Genomic DNA, 6,715 nt, shown 5'->3' on the forward strand with positions numbered 1-6,715 from the left:
CAAACTTTAGAAGGTCAGAAGGCAGTGTTTTGGGCTGAATTGTGCCTCACCAAAATTTATGTTGAAGTGCTAACCCCTACTACCTCAGAACATAACTATAATGGGTATGGGGTCTTTCAAAGGTAATTAATAATTAGGTTGGGCCCTACCAGTATGACTGGTGTCCTTATAAGAAGAAAATAGGACATATCCAGTTACAGAGGGAAGCCCACTCAAGGACACAGGGAGATGGTCATCTGCAAGCCAAGCAGAGGGGCCTCAGCAGGAGCAACCCCTGCCACGGCCTCCAGAAGCACGAGCAAACAACCTCTGCCATTTAAACCACCTAATTCGGTACCTTGTCATAGCAACCCTAGCAAACTCATTCAGAAATTATCTGAAATTGTCTTTTTGTTTATCTCTTCACATCTTTAGTGTTCCACTCTCCACATTGTACTAGGAAAAGCCCTGTAAGGGCCTTGATTCTCATAGTAGACATAACAAAAGTGGCTCACAATAAAGCATTCAGGTAACCCTCTCCAAAAAGATTCTTTTTATCTCTTCACACACATCTTCTACAAACTTTAGTGTATTTATTTCAGTGCCCGTCTCACTACCTTTTATATTTATTTTCTATTTCATTATCTTTGTCCCAGTCTATATCACTTCCTTCTTGCTACATTATTTGGGTTTATCCTTTTTCCCTAACATCTTAAGTTGTATGCTAAGCCCATTAATTTTGAGCTGCATCTCACAAGTTGATGATAGTTTCACTATCATTCAGTTCTAAGTATTTTCCAATTTCTATTATGATTTCTTCTTTGACCATGAGTTGTTAAGAATCCCTTAATTTTCAAGCATAAGACTTTTTAGTTATTTTTTGGCAATTGATTTCTAACTTAATTGCTTAATAACATAGCCTATAAGATACCAGTACTTTGAAATTTGCCAAGACTAGCTTTAAGACCTAGCACATGGTCAATTTTCATAAGTGTTTCATGTGTGTTTAAAATAATATGTATTCTCTAGTGTTCTAATACATCCCCTAGATCATGCTTAATAGTGGTACTCTTCAAATATTCTATCTCCAACTGCTTTTTTTGTTTGTTTCATCTATCAGTCATTGAAACATTTTTTAAACCAGTGATTCTCAAAATGTGGTTCTTCAGCGAAAATCAGCAACAGCACTTGAGAACTTGTTAGAAGTGGAAATTCTCAGACTCCATCCATCTTCAGACAGTTGAATCAGGAGCTCTGGAGATGCACCCAGAAATCTGAGGTTTAACAAGCCTTCCATGGGTTCTGATGTACACAAAGTTTGCATTAAATGATTCCTCTAGGACAAGAGCCTTTTCACTTTCTCCTTGTAAATTTGCTGATAGTTGTATGTTCTTAAATTTTTCTTTTTAGGTATGTAGTAGCTCCAATTATTATATATCTCTAATGAATTGGATATTTTATCATTCTGAAATGACATTCTTTCTCTATAATAATACTTTTGGTGTTAAAGTCAGTGTTTTCTGATACTAATATTTGTTCAGTTTGCATGGTATAATATCTGGTGCAACCATAAAAGAATAGCTATAGTGTATATTACTTCCAAAGTATAAGTAGAAGAGAAAAACATAGCCAATCCAAAAGGTAAGAAAGAGAAAAAAAGTACCAGTAAGTGAGGCAGTTGAAAACACATAGTAATTTGGTATAAATAAATCCAAATACCCCAGTAATCACTCTATATGTAAACAGACTAAACTCCAGTGAAAAGGCAAAGTTGTCAGATTAAAAAACAAAACAACACTCAGCTATATGCTATTTATAGCTTCTCCAGCTTTCTGTGCATTAGTGTAAGCCTGAGGGTTTTTTTTTCCATTCTTTGCCTTTGATATGTCTGAATAATAATGATGTTTGTGCACTTCTTAAATAGCATATAGAACTGCTAACTTTTTTAAATGACAATACCAAAAATCAATGAGGATGTAGAACTACTGGAATTCTCATACACTGCTGGTAGGAATATAAATAAGTGCAACCACTTCAGAAAACTGTAAGCCAGCTAAAGCTGAACATATGCATACCCCCACAACCCTGCAACTCCACTCCTAAGTATATACATAAGAAAAAAATGAATACATATTTGCATCAAAGACATATACAAGGATGTTCACAGCATCTTTATGAATAGTACCCCCGTGATATTGTGATATAATAAATACACATTTGATCCTGATTCCTAACACACAGCTAAAACCCTTGGAACTTCCTGAGTGATAGGGTTAAGAGGAACATCTTGTTATTCATAATAAACCCCTTTAAACATACTTGAGCTTATGCTAATGTGATGACTCTTGGATGATTGGTCTGGTTGCCAGAGAAACCATGTGTTTAGAGGGTTGGAACTTTTAGCTCCAGCCCTTGACCTCCAGGGAGGAAAGAGGAGCTGGGAATTTAATTAATTGCCAATAACCAATGATTTGATTAATCATGCCTATGTAGTGGAACGTCCATAAAAATACTAAACAATGATGCTCAGAGAGCTTCCAGGTTGGTGAACAGGAGGAGGTGCTGGATGGTTGATGCATCCAGAGAAGGCATGGAAGCTCTGGGCCCACTGACCCCTCACACCTTGTCCCATGCATCTCCTCCATTTGACTGTTCCTGAATTTTATCCTTTATAATAAACTGATATTAGTAAGTAAACTATTTTCCTGAATTCTGTGAGCCCTTCTAGCAAATTATCAAACCTGAGGAGGAGGCCACGGAAACTCCATGACTTCAAAGCTGGCTGGTCAGAAGTACAGGTGGCCCAGACTTGCAATTGGCATCTGCAGTGAGGGCAGTCTTGTGAGACTGCTGTTAACCTGTGGGGTCTGTGCCAACTCCAGGTAGTATCAGAATTGAATTGAATTGTAGGACACCCAGTTGGTGTGCAGAGAGTGGGAGGATTAGTTGTTGGAGTGGAAAATCCATACATTTGGTGTCAGAAGTGTTCTGTGAGTAAAAACAGATGCTAGTTAACCCCCAACTGGAGAACACCTAAATGTGTATCAGCAGTAGGATAGATAAATGTCTACAATGAAATACTATAATGCATATATAATACTATAAAAAACCTCAAAGTATTGATACGTGAAACAACATGAGATGAATCTCATAGCATATACTGAGTGAAAAAAGCCAGAACTACTATATGTCTCCATTTATATGGATTTCAAGAAGGTGAAACTAATCTATTATGATAGGAATCAGAAGAGTGGTTACTGTGGCATTGTGGGTTGAATTGTATCCCCTCCAAAAGATATGTTGAAGTCCTAATTCCAGTACCTGTGAAGGTGACCTTATTAGGAAATAGGGTCTTTGAAGATGTAATAAGTAGGATGAGGTCATACTGGATTAGAACCCAATGACTAATGTCCTTAAAGAGAGAAATTTGGACGCTAAGACATTGAGGTATAGAGGCAGAATGCCATGTGATGAGGAAAGGATGGGGCTGCAGGGTGAAGAACTTTACCAGAAGCCAGGAGAGAGAGGACAGATTCTCCCCAAGAGCCTGCACAAGGCCCCAACCTTACCAGTACCTTCACCTTGGACTTCTAGCCTCCAGAATTATCAAAGAATAAATGTCTGTAGTTTAAGCCATCAACTTTGTGGTGCTCTGTTATGGCAGACCTAGGAAGCTAACACATTGTGGGGAGATGTCACCAGGGAGAGAGCTGAAGGAGTCTTCTGAGAAACTAAAACGTGCTGTATCTTGATCTGGGTGGTGGTTACATGGTGCATACATGTGTAAAAACATATCGAACAACACTTTTATACGCACTCTAAGTTATGACCAATTATTAAAAGAAAATAAAAAGGAAACCAAACAGAAAAAGCAATACAAAAATAAAATAAAATGAGGGTGCTGAAAGTGATGATCTGTCATGTGCCTCCAGATCTAACATTTTTTATAAGAGCTTTTGCTTTAGTAGAGGACAAAAATTATCAAAGGAGCCAGCTAACTTCTCAGGCCAGGTCTCACAGAGTGACATCACCCTGGTAAGGCAAGAATAATTCATGTCTTGACCCTCGGCTCTGCTGATCCAGAAGCTAAGCCTGGAAATAAACCTTGAGATGATATAGCACGGAGGCACACTTCATTATAATTTTTTCAGTCAGGGTCCAGTTGCAGAAAACAGCAACCAGGAACTATTTTAAACATCATGTATACAAATTGGGGAATTGGTGCTTACAAAAAATTGTTTGGAATACATGGAGAAACACTCTAATGTAGTTTCCAGGGATAACTTCTAGAAAGAACAGCACCATAGAATTAGCCCAGCAGAGGAGTCACAGCCTCTGCTACAGTCAGAAAGGTGGAGAATCCGAGGCTGCCTCTGGAACATACTGTGGACAATGTAATAGTTCAAGAAGTCCCTGCTGCCACACACAGTGACTATGAGCTCACTCTGTGCTGTCAGATGCCCCATGTCTTGGTTCTTGCTACCAGCGAAGCCGGAAACTGGACAGTGGGAAAAAACCAACCCCCCTAAGACTGTACTTGGTGGCAGAAAATACTAGAAGTTGCAGACAGAATGGCCTTTATCTTTCACCTTTACATTGTAACAAATACATCTAATTTGTGGAAACTTCACAACAATAATCATCAATACAAGGGTGCAGTTTGTAACTTTTCAGACTCATTGGGAATGGAGGTTGAATTACGAATTATGCTCCTCATAAGTCAGCCCTTGGCTACTCAATATCCATGTACACTTCTGCCCACACTTAAACTTCTAAACAATGGCAAAAACAAAAATAACCTGCTCCTGCTTAACATAATACAATTATCCTTCCCAATAAGAAGGCATGCAAATCTCTCACAAGAGGAGTATATCCAAATTCTCAAGAGTCACTGCATCCATCTCTGGGTAATGTTTATTCCTCTTCTTTTTAGTCACAATCCTGCCTTCATATTCCATAACCAACTGGATAAATTAGAAAGTTAACCAGCAATAACACACCCTATCAAATACAAGGACAAAGAAAGAGGGAAAAATGAAAGAAATTGGTTTAAGTATATAAATATTATATCCAAGACAAGAACTTGAGTGCCCCATATTTCTCTGAGAGGTGATCTCAGAAAGGGGGAATAAAAGAGGGGTGAGTGAGACAGAAAAGGAGGAAGGACAGTAAAGAGTCAATGACTGAGCTGATTACCAGTGGGTGATTGGAGTTGATCCTACTGAGAATCCTCTGAGGAACAGATCAAATGCAACTCAGAGGTATCCCTCTAAAGGACAGAGGTGGGAATTTATCCAACAACTCCTATCCCTCATGGGAGAGAGCTGACCCTGGGCATTAACTCCTCTCCATTTCTGGGCACCTGTGCATGGGCTAAGCAAACTTCTGAGAAAGCCTGAGCAAGAAAACAGACCTGGTAGGATACCAAACTAAAAACCTAGTAAAACGCAGTTAATAAGAGCATGGCTCTGGAGTTACCTTATCCGGGTTTGAAGCTTAGGTCTGCTACTAACACTGTGACCTCAGTCAAATTAGTTAACCTCTCTGTTCTGCAAAATGCTTATCTGTAAAACAGAGATAATGAAAGTGTTTACATCATAAAGTTATTGTGAAAATTAAATGAGTTACTATATGTAAAATTTTTAGACACTATATGACACATAGTTGATGTGACGTAAGTACAAGCTGTTGTTTATTTCCTGAGAAGTCCTGCCTGCAATGGCTGGCTAGTTTTCCATGAACTTTTATCACTGGCTTGGCACACAGTAGGCAAACCAAAGGGTCCCCTGGATTCTTGAAAACTTATTTTTTTGTCCCTTTGTGTACCAGCAACCCTGTTTCTCTTTGAAGGTCAAGATCAATCATCCCAGCAGGTGTACTAACACTTTCTTTGCCAGTACTGGACATTGGATTGCTCTGCAGAAAAGCCCAAAGTCTTCACTGCCCGTGCTTGACAGCACAAGTAACAGACAGGTGGACTCTACCTCACCTCTGCCTCACCTCTACCCACATCTTGCAAGAACCTAGCTGTTGTTGATATTTTGTAATGTATTTATTAGTTAAAGATGTTTTCTGAAATAGTTACAGATAGAAAGATATGATATCTTAGATTTGTTTTTAAAGATTCCAACAAAACAAAAGTGGAGGGAAATAAATGAAACAAGATTGGCAAAATATTGCTTGTTGTTGGAACTGAATGATGGATAAGTATGTGGGGTCCATTATATTAGTCTTTCTACTTTTGTAAATGCTTGAAAGTGTCCATAATAAAATTTGTTTAAAATACACAGCCACAAAGAGTTTGAGAAATCTAAATTTTATCTGTCCAGCCTTTGCAAACTGGGAAGGTGCACTGGAAAGAAATCAAGTGGTAGGAAGAATGAAGCTCAAATGCAAAGCCATGATGTTACCACATACAGGAAACAAAAGAATCAATACACAAATTAGGTTGTAACTTGCTGGGTTATTTGCCAGTCCTAAGATTACAAATCTAAGCAGCATGTTTATTAGCAGTACATCTCTTAAAATGGATACTCCTGCAGGTGATACCCACTGCAGGTGCTCAATAATTAATGTGTTGATTCTCCTTGATTGTCTCTCAAAGACAATAAACTGGCGAATTCCTTACTTTATATCTCATTCTCACTGAGGAATAAATACGGAGCCTCTACTGAAAATGTCAAAGGGAAAAAATTAAGGGGAAAATTGCATAAGGAAGCTAGATTCATTACCTAGA

The sequence above is a fragment of the Manis pentadactyla genome, chromosome 13, assembly GCF_030020395.1.
Source record: "Manis pentadactyla isolate mManPen7 chromosome 13, mManPen7.hap1, whole genome shotgun sequence".
Classification (NCBI taxonomy): Eukaryota; Metazoa; Chordata; class Mammalia; order Pholidota; family Manidae; genus Manis; species Manis pentadactyla.